General features: G+C 48.6%; 1 protein-coding gene across 10 annotated transcripts in view; it reads right to left on the bottom strand.

The window, feature by feature from the left end:
• Positions 1-16,183, bottom strand: part of LOC144821482 (uncharacterized) — a 494,538-nt gene that overhangs the window by 221,221 nt on the left and 257,134 nt on the right. The window lies entirely within an intron of this gene.

Below are 16,183 nucleotides of genomic sequence, written 5' to 3'. Positions count from 1 at the left end.
AAAAGCACAGCATAAAGAGGGAACATGTTCTTATGGGTACAGTGAATAGTGGAAAACCACCAAAGCACATCTAAAGACAGAAGCCAATCTGCTCTATGGAGGAACACCTCACCAAAAGTACAGAAAATTACAGAATGCAACATTGTATGGGGTTTACCTGCAACAAAAAGTTGGGCGACTTACCAAAAGGTATCCCCGCATCAATATTTCATTGCAGCCTGAAGATACAATGAAAACTGTTGAATTCCTCACCGCAGGACTATAGCTCTGCCAAAGCATGACCCTCATAGACAGAGAAGTATTAAGCGAGGAAGAAGCTGTGTGTAGGTACCACAGAAATTAGACATAAGCAGTTTATTTTCTTTCTTAGGCAAAGATATGGACTGCTTGCGTGGACACAGGCACACAGCTCCTGGAGATTTACCAAGATGTCTCTCCCACATGGCAAAAAGTAGGACTGCAACCATAGCTCTGGATCCAGCCTGGTCAAGACAGGTGCTGCCCACATTCAATTCCTTGGGTGCCTGGACCATCTCTCTCCTGTGAATAAAATTGCAGCCAGTCTATTGTTCTCAAATAAGTGGGTGACCATATAATCTGCCCATTGTCTTGTCTATTGCAACAAAAACGCTCTAATTGTTAGTCAGCGGTGGATTGACTCTTAATAAATGATTGCTCCCTTCTGAATTGGGTTACTACCATTAACTATAGAGCTCTTGGCATTCCTTTGGATTACCTCTGACATGTTAGCCTATTCACTTTATTTAGTTTCATTTTACTTTATTTAGATTCTATTTAATTTATTAGCATTTTCACTTGTGAAAGACTGTATATATTTTGGAAATAAAATAAATGATTAAAATAAGTGTGAGTAAAATCCAACAGCGTGAGGCCAGCCTTTGTTTACAAGGTTATGATAAATTGTATCTCCGAGTAAATGTCCCACAAAATGAGTATAAACAACGATATGATGATTAAATATGTCAAAGAGGCCCTGTTCCTCCTATGGCCTAGATAAGGACACATGGTCCACTTCCTCTTTTCTGATAAAGAGACCTCAAAGTCCAGCCTTTCCCCTATTGGGAGTGAGTATCACATGTCCATGACCCTCACTCCTGGAACTTATTGGCTGAAAGACTGGCACTTAACCGAATATGCTGAACTACAAGTGCATTTTTCCCAATAACTCAGGGCCCGATTCACATAACTAACTTAAGACAAAATCCTAAACTTACTACCATTTGGTATTCACAGAAGGCACTTACTCATTTTGGTATTCACAGATGGCACTTGCGATGAGTAAGTGCCTTCTGTGAATACCAAAATGAGTTAGTGCCTTTTGTGAATACCAAATGGTAGTAAGTTTAGGATTTTGTCTTAAGTTAGTTCTGTGAATCGGGCCCATCAATTTTATGTGAGTAGCTATTTTTATACGTTCTACCGGTTCTAATTGATGTAAATAAGAGATGTTTCTTTTACCAAATTTAGGGGTACTCAGTTTACGGACTTCGAAAGGGCAGAAAGGCGGGACTGTCTTCCTGGGCTCGAGACTTTCATGTCTTTACAGGTGTCACTTGAGAACTTTACCTCAGTGAGCAATGTAGTTGGTATATAACATCTAGGCTACCAGAATGTAGACACTGTAACATTGTAAGGGGATCCCTGGACTATTCTAGGACACAATTTCCCAAAGCATCCTATAGGAAACTTATTTTATTGTTTTTTTCTTGAATCATCAACATTTTTTAATGAGGTATATACTTCAAACTCAAGTATACTCAACATTGGTTTTGTCAGAATGTTATCATATTAGCTTCTTGGTGTGTATTAAAAATAAAATCACTCATTGACAATTTGTGCACAATAGATCCCTGGATACACATTCATTCTGTCTCCAATTTGAGGCTTTTCTCCAATGTGAGTCACACTTGTCATGTAGAATGTTTGGGGTCCTGGGCAAGAAATATTTTTGGGCCCCTGTTCGGAACTTACTTTGAATTGTATTACCCATTTCCTGCTAATTCATATCTGCACACAAAACCAGTAAAAATATGTCTTTCCAGGGGTTTTATTAATGGTTAGGGTGAGACTGGGTAAACTGGGTAAAGAGATACAGAGTCAGAGGTAGAAGCCGGCTGCTAGGAGGATGGAGGTGAGAGAATCAGAAAAAGACAGCAGTGAGAAAGAAAGAAGGAGGGACCCAGGGAGAGCCGTGCGCGAGCCGGTCTCTCCCTGGGTTTGTTCGCGCAAGGACGACTGGGCGCAGGACAGGTGGTGTTCTCCTTGATTAGGAGGAAAGTTATATAAGAGGTCCAGGGCAGGCGGGAAAGGAACGCGCTAGTGGGAGGTTGGGGAGGAAGGTTCTTTTGCCCTGTACCTGTATTCTGGGGGCCATGAACGATTTTGCGGCGGGCTGTGCAAATCATTTGAGAGGCGGGGAGAGAGGCTTTCCTTTGTTATGGAGTTCCTGGAGCGGCGTGTTTGGGTTTGGCCCGCCCCATCGCAGGGCGGCCGTAGGCGTGGCACAGGCGGCCACGGCGTGTCTTTCTCAGCGGCCGGAGGATGACGAGGACGGAGCTGCGGCCCTGCCGGCTGTTCCCCCGGTGGTGGCTGCGGGTTTCCATGGTGCCGTGGCACCCTCCCCTGAAGTGCCGGGCGCCCACCTGCAGGTATGTTTGGCCCACACTGGGGCTGCCGGCTTGCGAGGGGCGCCCGGCGGGAGGCGGGGTCGGTCTGTAGGGGGCATTGTGCAGGGGTCGGGAGTTTTTTCCGCCTCTTTCAAGCTGGGCAGTCCTCCGTGTGTGACGGGGCTCCGCGGGGGAGGAGCCCCGACTTGTTGTGCCTCACCCATGTTTCTGGTTTTGCTCAGGTAGAGGGCAGGCGCCCTGCGCCCTGCTGGTTGTGTCCCCAGGTGCTTCTTCGTACTTTTGTTGGAGGGGCAGTGTTCCCTCATGTCCCCTGCCCCCCCCCCGGCTCCCCCCTCCCCTCCCTCCTTTGTCCACTGCTGCAGGGGGGGTAGGCTGCTTTCGGGTCTGTCTCCCTGTCCGGTCTGGGTGGGGTCCTGGCGGGGGGTGCTTCCCTGGAGCTGGTTTTCTCCCCCGTGGCCTGTCCGCGCTGTCCATTCCCCCGGCCCCCGGGCTCCGGTTATGGGGCTTGCTGGGCCTTGTTCTGGTTTCCGGCGGAACACCTGTGCTGGTCTGGGGTGGGGCGGGCTCTGGGGGGGGGGGGTTCTTGCGCCATCCAGCCTGGTTGTTTTTCCCAAGCATTGCGTGGGGGCCCAGTGCCTTGCAGGGTGGTCTGGCGGGCGGTTTGAGCGGTGGCCCATGGGTTGTGCCTTGTCCTGGTGGGTTGTCTGTGGGCGTTTCCCTTGGCTCCAGTGGGGTGTCACTCTCGCTGTTTCCTCGCAGTCTGGCTCGAGCGGCCCTCGTTTTCCCGGTTTCGGCTCCAGCTGGTCGGCTGGTGGCTGGTGAGAGGCTTGCGGACTGACCATACGGCTGTCTCATGTGGGGGGGGGGGGTACGGGAGAGTTATCTGGAGCGGATTACTCTTCTGCAGCGATGTGCGCAGTGCGCTATGATGGCATTACATGGCAATGTTTCGATGGGGGCATGGTGAAGGGGCTCTGCATAGTGGTAGTACGCAGTTTTCTTTTTCTTGATGGGGCGCTGCCAAGTGGCAGTGCGCAAGTTGCATTTTCTGGAGAAGCTTTATATTTGGATTTACAAGATGATGATTTGGAAGAAGGGGAATTGAGGGATAAAGATGCTGGGCTTTTGGCAGCACGGGCCCAGTGGGGTGGGCTGGGGCAACCCCCTGTTTCTCGTATGTTGCAGGAGTCACGTGCGGACCATGCAGCGGTACGTGAGGCAGTGAGGAATAGACCTTCTAAAGGGGATCATGTTGATTTTCAGCAGCAGTCGGCGTCGTTGCCAAGAGGTAAGGATGGATGGTGGGCCGTGTGGAAACCAAGGGAGAGTCTCCCTGTTAAGAGTACAAGATCAATTGGTACAGGTGATGGGGTTCTTGGTGAGCGAGTCGCTCTGGCACCGAGGCTTGAGCGGCCGGTGGGTTTGAATGTTTCTACTATGCAACCTACGGGGGAAGTTTCTACAGTTGGGGATGGGGTGGCTGTGCCAAAACCTGTTACGGAGGATAGTATCCTGCCAAAAAGATTGCCCTGGTGATGGGGTGATTGGGGAGCGAGTCGCTCGAGCACCGCTGCTGGTGCGGCATGCGGAGGTGAATGCTCCTGTCAGCGACACATATGGAGCAGGTTGCGGAGGATAGTATCCTTCCCAAGACAGTGCCTTATTCTGGAGTGGGATGCCTTTGGGTCTCATTTGTGTGAGAACACTAAATTTAGAGTCTGGAATGGCGGAGGATAGTATCCTTCCTAAGCGATTGGCAACAAGGGGAGAGTCTCCCTGCTCAGCGTGACAGATCTATTGGTACTGGGATGGGGTGATTGAGGAGCGAGTCGCTCGAGCACCGCTGCTGGTGCGGCAGTCGGAGGTGCATGCTAATGTTGCAGGGGATGTTTCCGCCAGTGGCTTGTGCGGACAGGGGACTCAGCGGCACCTACGAAGCAGGTGGCGGGGGATAGTATCCTTCCTAAGCGAATTGCCTTATTCTGGTGCTGGGATGCCTTTGGGGTCTCATTTATCGGAGAAAACTGAATCCAGGATCTGGGATGGTGAGTTTGTGGATGTGTTCGAGCTCCTGCATTGTGTTGGGCAGGCAACGGCAGGGTTTAAGGAAGATTTTGAATTGGCTTGGCGGCCGCGAGTTCCGAAGTCTATTGACAATTGGACCAAGGGAGGGGTACAGGGGGCAGAGGACAGCCTTCGCATTTTGTTTCCTACGGCTAGGAATACCCCGATTTGGAGGTGGCCAAGACTTTATCCTGGGGGTTTCCGGGTAGGTTTCCGGATTGGGTACCAGGGTCCTCGGTTGGGTCGGTGGTCTGATAATCAGAAGTCCGCCGCAGAGTGCCCCCAGGTTGTGCAGAGGATGTTGGAGTCTGAGCTTGCTGCGGGTGGGATCGCTGGTCCTTTTTCTTAGCTGTCCTTTCCCGGATCTGATATTTTTTCCCCTCCGGGTGTTGTCACCAAAAAGGCGGCTGGGGATTTCCGGCTCCTACACCATTTGTCCTGGCCGGAGGGTCCTCTATCAATGATTTCATCGACCAGGCAGTTTATAGCGTGTCCTATGCTTCGGTTGCTGACGCCCTGAGGCTGGTTTGCACTGTGGGCCCTGGTGCGCTGCTGACGGACAGTGACATTCGCTTGGTTTTCGCCTTCCGCCCATTCATCCGTGGGATTTTTTGGTCTCTTGGGTATGCACTTTGGGGACGTTTTCTATGTTGACAGGGTTTTGCCGATGGGCTGTTCGGTGTCCTGTGCCCTCTTCGGGACTTTCAGTATTTTTTCTGCAATAGCGCTTTCACTTTCATCAGTGGCCATGTTTTGGTATGTCATTGTTTGGATGCTTTCCTTTTCATTGATGCACGGTCTGGGCGGTGTCGGTTGGCCCTTGCGATTTTTCAGGCTATGACCATGGAGCTGGGTGCCCCGTTTGGGCCCGATGAGACCACATGCACATGTACCATGTTGACCTTTTTTGGGAATTGCAATCGATACCACGGTTGTGGTTGCGAGGCTGCCTGCTGGCACGGTGCGTGAAATCTCTGCTTTCATCGGGTTGGTGTTGGGCGAACGCAATTGGAGCTCCGTGCGCCTTACCGCACCTGTCCGTGCAGCTTTGGGTATCGGGTTGCACATTTTTGCAGGCTTTCAACGGCGTGTCCTTGTTTTTGCGGACGAGGACATTATCTGACAGGTGTCGCTCTTCACGGACGATTCTGGAGCCCACGGCTTCGGCATCTTTTGGGACGGGCGTTGGTGCGAGGCTGGCTGGCCTGTTCATTGGCGGGGGCAGGGGCGCAGCATGGCTTTTTTAGGACTGTTCCTTTTGCTGGCGGCTCTGTACAGCTGGGGGGAAGAGTTCCGGACCCGATCTGTGTTGTTCCGCGTGGACAATATGGCGATGGTTGACCTTGCTAACAGGCAGAGTGCACGGGTTTTTTGTGTGTGTTGACACTGTCGCGTGCTTTCATGTTGTGGTATTCGCAGCTGGATATTGTATTCACTACTCGATATGTTCAAGGGGTCACTCATTGCATTTCTGATGCTTTATCTCGCTCTAAGTGGTTGGAGTTCCGACGTTTGGCTCCTGGGGCAGATCTAGACCCGTTAACGATCCCGCAGTACGTATGGGCCTTGGGGGATTGAGAGTTTTACAGTTGGTTGAGCATTCAGGGCTGACACCACCCGTCGGAGCTATTTCCAGGATTGGGGGGAATCATTGCAGTTCGGTGAGAACAATTTTTCGGTCTGGCATCGGTGGGTTTTTTGTCTGAGGAGCGTTTTTGTTGCATTTTGTTTTGCATTGGTGGACGGAGGCCTCTCCCTCACGGCAATTTTGAGTAAGCTGGCAGGGACACCCTTTTTTATGGGCAGCTTCGGTGGGGGAGGGATCCTGCTGGGGGGGGTGCTGGTCATGCAGGTTTTGAAAGGTTTGGGTAGTTTGCAGGCCGGTGCCCGGAGGCTGCGGCAGCCGGTGAATTTTGATTTGCTTCAACTGCTGTTAGCCCAGTTGGCTGTCTGCTGTTCTGACGCTTTTGAGTGCCGGAAGTTTCGTTTGGGTTTTGTGTGGTTATTTTTGGGGGCATCCCGTGCTTCTGAGTTGTTGGGTTTGTTCAACAGGGCGGGTATGATTAACAGGTGGAGTGGTGCTGGCACAAGGCAGGGTTCGCCTCTGGTTGCGAATGTCTAAAACAGTTCAGTTGGGAAGGGTACGTGGGTTTTTTCTTGGGGCGGAGCGGTTGTCATTTCTTGTTGTCCTGTGGGGGAATGGGAGGCTTTCTGGGCGTCCCCCCATTTTTTCCACTGGGGGTAATTCTCTGTCCCGCTGATGGCAGTCGGATTGTTGTTTCGCAGTTGTTGACTGTTCTGAGAAAGGTGCTGTTAGGTCTGGGGCGGGATCCTTTTCAATTTGGTGCTCATTCCTTTCGGATTGGGGCGGCGACGGAGGATGACAGGTTGGGGTGGGACTGGTCCCAGATTTGCTGAATTGGGAGATGCAGGTCGAGATGTGGTGCAAAGTATGTAAGACAATGACTCGTCTTTGTTTTCCTAACATTTGTTTTTCTCCTAGGTCTTTAAAAAAAATAAAAAAAAAACCTGGGTGTGCACCATGGTGATCTGGACGGCGTTTGGGCCATGCTTCCAATGGACTGGGGCGAGGACTTCTTCAGCCATGGAAACGGCGCGGGCAAAATATTGAATTGTTCGATGAAACTGTTTTGTACAGACTTATGCATTTATTAGTTGGCTCACCCTCATTTGCAAATTTCTGAGAAACATTTCTTTTGCGGGGTTGGGGTCCACCTGTCGCAATTGGGTCTTTCTTTTATCTTTTGGAATTGCGTGATTTAATAGCTACAGCACTGGATGTGCAATTGTGGTGTTCCCCCCCCCCCACCCCCTTTTTTGTCCTTTCCTTTGGGTGGGGCAGGAAAACTCTAAAGGTTTTCCTGGGTGGCGGTTTCTAGTGGGGGGTGGGCAGCCTGGAGCGGGTTGGTCCATCCTCAAAGGGCAGTTAAAGGAAATGAGGGGGTATTCTTCAAGAGTTAGTTGTTTCTGGTTTGGGTTAGGTTAACTTGGTGGGGGGGGGGTTACTCCTAGGTAGGGATGCTTAGTCAAGCTGGAAGATTTGGATTTTATTAATTATTAAATAATGTGTTGGAAAGATGTTTGATGTACACACCTGTCTTAAATAAAGTGGCCTTTCTTGCTCTCAAAGAGGTGTGGACAGTGTTTTCTTGCGCGAGGAGGGACCCAGGGAGAGCCGTGCGCGAGCCGGTCTCTCCCTGGGTTTGTTCGCGCAAGGACGACTGGGCGCAGGACAGGTGGTGTTCTCCTTGATTAGGAGGAAAGTTATATAAGAGGTCCAGGGCAGGCGGGAAAGGAACGCGCTAGTGGGAGGTTGGGGAGGAAGGTTCTTTTGCCCCACCCACCCTTCCCCTTTTTTCTCTAGGTTTTTTCCCCATTTTGCAGTCTTTTTCGGTACTGCTATGGCCTTCTGGCCTTGCCACTTTAGGGCAGGTGTCTTGTTCTTTTGTAGGCGGTTTCTAGTGGGGGGTGGGCAGCCTGGAGCGGGTTGGTCCATCCTCAAAGGTCAGTTAAAGGAAATGAGGGGGTATTCTTCAAGAGTTAGTTGTTTCTGGTTTGGGTTAGGTTAACTTGGTGGGGGGGGGGTTACTCCTAGGTAGGGATGCTTAGTCAAGCTGGAAGATTTGGATTTTATTAATTATTAAATAATGTGTTGGAAAGATGTTTGATGTACACACCTGTCTTAAATAAAGTGGCCTTTCTTGCTCTCAAAGAGGTGTGGACAGTGTTTTCTTGCGCAAAGTTCACTTTCCTGAGGGAATCGCCCACTTGCCAACGCTTTAAAATGTCTCTCTGATAATTATGCGAATCCAAACTACTGATTATCAAAATTAAACAGAAAACTAGGAACACGCGTTCATCCCTTTCTCGATAAAGAATTTTAATATTAGTCATTCATGCAGAAATACCTTCACAAACAAAACCATCCTTCGGTAAAAGAAAAGCTTTAGAGGAAAACCATAGAGCAATTGTATGCTAATTTTCCATTTGGTTCTAGTGAATCTGAAAAGTTCTGCAGATATTTTTCAGTGATTTAAAAGCAAACCTGTTCAACGCTTTTTAAAATAAAATAAAAATCTCGTAGGGATAGTTTTATCTTAGAAGTTTGAAAACTGTTTTTTGTTGTTCAATTACTACATACAAAATGAAAAATAAATTTAACACAGTAGACATTTCACGTAGCGAGGCTACTGACCAATTATTATGCGTTCATGGGGACTTATATTTTTAACTGTACACTTCCACATAGCTGGATGTCTACCTCGTAGCAATAAACACTCTCAGAAGGCGACAGCTAATCTTTAGGAATGCTTGCCTTAAATGACGTTCCAAAATTACCCGTCATTACTGTCGGGTTTTGATTGATCGTGTCTTCTAGGGGCCTACCTGCGCTTTTAAGTCATCCAGACTGTGTCGGACAGAATGTTATTGTTTTTTACGTTGGCAATGCAAAAAAAACCCAGAAAAGAACGCGAAATTGCGCAAAAATTCATGTAAGCGCACTTTAAAAAAGGCCCCCTACCCAGCAAACAAACAAGGAAAGAGTCAGACCGCATTCTACTAGCCAGACCCAGGCCGGACGAGTGACTCACGTGGCCGCGTGCAGAACAGCAGAGAAGTCGCGTAAGGACACGCTAGTCAGCGAGCCAGCCCTCCGTGCACAACCCGGAATGCAAGCAGCGTGGCCTGAAGGCGCCAAGGACACAATGTCACTAGAACTCCCAGTGACACACACGCATGCAAAGGAAACACGCCGCTTTGTTGTTTGAAAGACATCCTCCTCTTTCACGCAAGAGCCATTAAGTAAAGAGAGTTCTTAAGGCACCCTCGAAGCAGGAAGGAATTTGAAAGTCAAAATATATTTTTTTAAAACACGCACATCTTAACATGACAACAGTCTGCGTTGCAGAGCACACACGCCTAACAGCGCCAGACAATGAATTGTGTAAAAAAGGAACACAGTTGATAAAACACTTGCGACCTAAGCAATGGTCACGTACACCATAATGTAGTCACAACACATATCCACAGTGCCAACACAATACATAAAAACCCTGCCAACGACCACAAAACATAAAAACCACACGCTGTGTTGTAGATTTGCATATAGATTGTCATGAAACATAATGTGGTTTTTAATGTGCCTGTGCGCACAGGTACACACCGCAACCATTCTGCTAGCACATGGTAGCTGTACAATTATGGAAAATGCATCATTGAAATGTTTGCATTCACTAAATGCTTTATGGTAACTAATAAAGTTTGTTTAAAAATATATATATATATTGTCATGAAACAGGTTGCGCCACAGACCAAGTGTTAAGGCCCAGAGGTTTGTGGTCTATTTATCAATAAATTAATCCGCCTTTGTATAGCCAGCACTGTCAGCCGTAGCGGTATCTGAACCGTGTGAGTGCCATGTGTGTGAAGCTGGCTCTGTATGTACTCTACCAAAGTAAGGTATAGTGTGCAGAGAGTCCAGTGCATCCCCAGAGGCTTTACAGAGGATAAAGTAGATAATACTAAAAGCTCTATTTGTGGTAGCGTGTGGGCGAGCAGTTAGGCTTATCAGAGGACTATGTTAAGCATTTGTTGTACACACAGAGGCAAAAAATGATTACACACACTCAGTGACTAAATCTGAGACCAATTGTTAGTAAAAATATTACTTTTTGTATATTTATTTTCTAGAACCAAAGATACTCCGTTGCAGTAAAATAAGTTTTGCAATATCACTGTTTTTCAATATCAAAAGTGGACACTGTATTTTTTAATCAGTACAATGTTATTTTATGGGAGGAAACACAAACCGCATTTTTCCAGGTAAGTAAGCAGTTTACAGTATTAAGCTTTTGGATCAAGAATCAATACCAGGCAAGGTTCAGGTAAGTAACAAAACTGCACCACCGGCTGCACTGGGGCAGCCGAGAGCAGAGCTCAAACTCAGTGCCTGATGCCAATGTTATCCAATGGAGAAAGAGGGCAATCAGAGGGCGATCAAAGTGGTACTACTTGCAGGTAAATAGCACAGTGTTGGAACCCAGTCTCTGAGGGCTAAGGTAAGCACAGGCGGGGCCACAAGACAGCACCAACCTTACATCTCCAGCGGCACAGGGGCGGCCGGGTGCAGAGAGCCAACACAGCGTTGGGCACCCAATACAAAGCAATGGGGAATTACAAACTTTGAAAAAGGCTGCAGGCTCAGGCCAGGAGGTTGATCGATGGAAACCTACAGCTCCACAGGTAAGCTGGTATATGCTGGAGTACCGGGACACCAACGGTAGATAGGCCCAGGGGCTCCGGATGCAGGGGTGTCATTTGGCATCAGAAGTCCGCTTACCAATGCGGTCGCTGTACGGGGTGGTCGTTGTGCAGAGGCTGCAGGCGTCAACGTGGAGTCTGGCAGCGGTCAACCCCTGAGGGACTCTTGCTCAGGATCACTGGGGAACCTTTTCTGGACCAGTGGGACACTTGAATTCGGGCAGTGGGCACCGGGTGCAGATTGGTCGACTTTGCGGTTCCACAGGCAGATCTTGGTCTTGAGACTTGGTTTTTGGACAGGTCCGCTGTCCATGGGAGATTAAGAGTCTTTCTTGAAGGCAGGCATTATACAGATTTATGCATTTTTGATGTTCCATAAAAAAGGATGAAATAATATATAAAGTAAAATAATAAAAAAATAATCAAAGCACTATGTCGTTTGATCTGTTGCACACTGTCCTGACATAAATGTATATACTTGTGCTTGCCTTTAGCTTATCTTTCCCCTTTGAAGACAGGCATTCCTCCCAGGGTTTTGGAGGTTGCTGGTCTGTGGGATGAGTCATGCAAAGTTTGAAGTTTGCTGGCAGGTTGGCGGGGCTGGGATCACGGCAGTCACTGGAGCGAGTGTGAAGCACCTCCACACAGGGCAGGCTTTGTTTCTGACCCATGGGAGATAAAGGCTCCCACCTCAAGGGGTCAGAAACCTGGTTAGAAGCAGCAGGCTGGTGCCGACCAGTCAGGCACAGTGGTTTGGTGGGTCTTCAGGGGGCACCTCTGAGGTGGCCTCTGAGTGCATGTATTAATCAATCCAGCACTGGCTACAAGAGTGGATTGGTGACCAGTTGGGTGAGGCCAATATTGTTCAGTTTCTCCACAAGGTTGATTGAGTTGGCATTGTTGGGGTCGTTGACATGGAAATTGAGATCGCCGGGTAGGACGTAGTGGTGGCAGTTGGTGGTGAGGGAGCACTGAGGTTGGAGATGGCATCGCAGAAAGCTGGTCAGGGTCCTGAGGGTCTATATGCGAAGGTGCCTCTTATTGTGGTCTTAGCATCTGTCTGTAGTTGGAAGCTGAGGTATTCCAATAAAAGCATGGGGTCATCGTTGGTGACGGGGTGACTGGGTATGGGATGGTTTCCTTGAAGATGATGACAATGCCTCTGCCTTGTTTTTTACTGCAGTCTCGGTGTATCATCTTGTAGCCATCGGGAGAGGTGGTGGCGATATCAGGGTTCTAGGAGAAGTTGAGCCACGTTTAGATGATGACGTCAACATCAGGGGAGAGGGTGGTGATGGTGTCCCAGGTGTCCGTGGGGTGTTTGCAGAGGGAGCTGGCATTGAGCCGGATGCATTGAAGCGGTTCCAGATTGTTATTAGTCTTCTGAGTGGAAGCAGTGGAGGTCCAATTGTGGCTGTGGTCCTACACAGGAGAAGCGACAGGTGAAGGGTCATTGGGTTGATCACAGGGAGGATGTGAAGCAGCTGTTGTTCCGGTATCCTGGGACAGGAGCTCCTTGGTGGTGTAGCAGCGACTGGTGGGAGGACCAGGGGTCCTGGTGCTGTCCAGGCATGGACGGGCGCTGATGGGCCTGGCTTTGGCATGCCTTCAGAACCCAGCAGCATGGCTGCACAGGAGCCTCAATAATTAGTCCTGGGAGGTGGGAGGGGCAGTCAGGGAGGGAGGAAGTGGGGAGCAAGAAAGAGGCAGGAGCGGGACAACGATTGCAGTGGGTGGGGCAGAAAAAGCAGTCAGGTGAGGAAATATCAAAACTTAAAAAACCAATGAAAAATAAAATGTACCGTTGAAAAATAAAATGTACCAAAGAAATAAATCAATAACCACTATCCAAACAAATTTCGTTTCCCAGTAAATTAGGCTATGTGAGAGCTGTCACAGCAATCTGGCAGGGCCATTGGTCCTCCATAAAGCAGACTGAATCGGAGACTTTGAGGACTAGGAGCGGAGTTCCAGTCTCGTGGAGCTAGGCAATAACAGCAGGTAGTGGCTCAACAACCATAGATCAAGGAATGTCCTGGGTCATCACACGTGTTACCTGTTGTAGTGATGTAGCGATCCTTAGTGCAGAGAATTGAGTTGGAGAGGGCCACTTTATTTAAAATTTTAATTTTAGGATTCTCTAAAAATCAGCATTTCCTTGACACTGGCAACTCTAGAGGGCTAGAGTCCTAAAGAAAAAACCTAGGGCAGCTTTACATAGTAAAACAGTATATACTTATTATATACTTATATGTGTATGTACTTTGTGGGCTCTGGAGATGAGCCCTAGGACTTGCCTGCTTCCGCTTAGGGACTTATTTTCTGTTCAACTGCCTCTATTTAACTGTCTTGATAGAAAACGACCAGCAGAGGTCAGGAAAACACCTGAATTGCTTTCTGGTGTGGGATTTTCTTTTTTTTCTTTTTCTGGCAACTGCCTCTTTTTAACTTTCTTGATAGGAAACGACCAGCAGAGGTCAGTAAAATACTAGAATCACTTTAGCATTCTCTATATTCCAGTCCATAGAAATTGTCTTCCATGAGCACCCGTAGACAATAATATTTTTTTCAAATATTGTATATTCAGTGATATGAGCACGAAGGCCCTGATGTTATATTAAAAACAGAGCTTTGGACTATAGCATTTCCAGCTGAAAGGCAATATTTCTCGCCATGTGTTCCCATACCTGACGTGTCACACAGTTTAGTGCTTACTTTCCCTCCATGTTAAGGAACAGTAGATGTTTCAGCATCCAGGCTAATATGCTGCATAGCTAAATACATATAAGGTCCCAAAGGCGACACCGATTACATTACAAATGCTTGTTGATTAGAGGCTTTCCTTAGTGCAGCATGTGCATCAGGGGTGTGTATGACCCATTGAACCCTAATTCTAATGGTTTTTATTAGCCGGCCAAGTGACAGGAGAGGACAAGTTTATTTACCTGCATTGGGGACTATGGCACCCTTGCTATGCGCATGGATGTAAATTCTCCAAAAGTGGAAGTGGCATCACATGTCCTTTGACCCCCCCTCCATGACATCACAGCAAATGGTCATATGACCTGCTGTCACCCTTTGGTTTCGGTCAGCTGTCTACTGACTGTTATGTTATGTTATTTGCACTTATAGAGAGCACGGTTACCCTGGGGTGTCCTGGCGCTAAGTACTGGTTATCTGGATAAACTGAACGCATGTTACTGAGAGAAGAGCCATGTCTTCAAGCCCTTACGAAAGGAGAGGAGATCCGAGGCATTTCTGAGCTGAAAAGGAAGCTCGTTCCAAGCTCCGGAGGCACAGAGAATGAAACGTATACCTCCCCAATTAGTTTTTTTAAATGAGGCGACTTGCACTTGTTTGGCACTAGTAGACCGTAACATTCTGCCCGGAACATACCATTGGAGTTTGCGTCTAAGGAACTCTGGACAATTCCATTGACGGCCTTAAAGACAATGCATAGTGCCTTAAAGCGTGTTTTTAGCTTTACTGGGAGCCAGTGTAATTTCTTAAGTTCTCCTTTTACAGAGACGAACTTCGGTGTTCCCCGACAGCATTCTGGCCGCCGCGTTCTGGACTAATCGTAGCCTGTTCATATGTTGTTTTTGAACATTGAGATATAAGCTATTACAATAGTCCAGACGCGACATTATAAGGGCCGTCACCACTGTCTTGAAATTGCTCTCAGTAAGGAAGATCTTAATTTTTCTAATTATTCTGAGAACCATGAAGCAGGCTGAGATCACCATACTTACTTGGTCCCCCATGGTAAGTTTATTGTCCACCAATATTCCAAGTTTTTTGGCCTTACTTGTGGGAACTGGACACAGACCAAGATCCTCTGGCCATCAGTCTGGTGTCCACACCCGAGGATTATTGCCAAAATAGTTTTTACCTCAGTCTTGGTGGAGTTAAGTTTTAAACAATTGGAGGACATCCAGATCGAGATAGCACTCATACAGTCATGGAATCGATCCCCAGCCTCCTTTTCAGCTCCCTCTGTCAGCGACAACACAATTTGTGTGTCGTCAGCGTAAGAGATGAACTTGAAGCTAAAGGACCTGATAACTCCAGCAATGGTGCCACATATATATTAAAAAGCGTTGGGCTAAGAGATGAGCCCTGTGGCACCCCACAAGGGAGTGAGAAGGGTTCTGAGGTATTGCCATTTAGTTCTACGGTTTGCGACCTATCTGATAAGAAAGATTGTAAAAGTTTCTGGGCGAGATCTTTTACACCGATCTCCGACAACCGATCCATCCATACTTTGTGATGGACCGTGTCAAAGGCCGCAGACAACTCCAGTAGAATCAATACGGCATTTCCTCCCCTGTCAACGGCCTCACTGATTTCCTCCATGGATTTTAACAGAGCCAACTCAGTACTATGATAAGCTCTGAACCCGTCTAGACATGAGTCCAGGTGGTAGCGCCGCAGCACAGCCTGCAAGTAGGTCCAGTCGACACGGTCGAAAGCCTTCTCTGCATCGATGGCTAATAGGGCAGAGTCGGAGACCTGAAAATGAGCTTTGTCCACGAGGTGCAGGAGTCTTTTGGTATTGTCACTGCACTGGCGGTTCGGGACAAAGCCCGATTGGTCCGGTTCGAGAATGCCCGGGAGGCAGGGGCCCAGGCGAGCCGCTAGTACTCCCGTGAACAGCTTCAGATCTAGATTGAGTAAGGAGATGGGGCGGAATGCGGAGCAGTGCGTTGGGGGTTTGCCCGGCTTAGGCAGGACCACAATGTCGGCTGCAAGCATATCGGGCGGGATGGAACTCGGCCCTTCAAAGGAATTAAATAGCCTGGCGAGGATAGGCGCTAGGACATGGCCGAAGGATTTATAAAAGCCCGATGAGAAGCCATCAGGGCCCGGGGATTTAAGCGGACGGAGGCGTGCAATGGCAGCGAGGATCTCCTCGGGGCGAATGGGGGCATCAAGGGTTTCCACGCTCGCCGAACATAACGGCGTAATATCGGCCGATTGCAAGTAGATGTCAATGGCTGTCGGCGACGCCTTATCCGTGCTATATAGAGAGGCATAGTAGGAGCGAAAGGCCGAGGCGATCTGTGCGTCCTCAGTGACTGCATCGCCAGTGTCGTCTAGCAGCGTCGTGATTTTGGAGCGTTGGAGTTTGGCTTTCAAGGCGCTGGCCAGGAGCCGGCCGGTGCGGTTGCCCCCCACGTAGTACGTGT

The sequence above is a fragment of the Lissotriton helveticus genome, chromosome 2_2, assembly GCF_964261635.1.
Source record: "Lissotriton helveticus chromosome 2_2, aLisHel1.1, whole genome shotgun sequence".
NCBI lineage: Eukaryota > Metazoa > Chordata > Amphibia > Caudata > Salamandridae > Lissotriton > Lissotriton helveticus.
The sequence above is the reverse complement of the archived record's forward strand: the minus strand, read 5'-3'. Positions and strand labels throughout refer to the sequence as shown.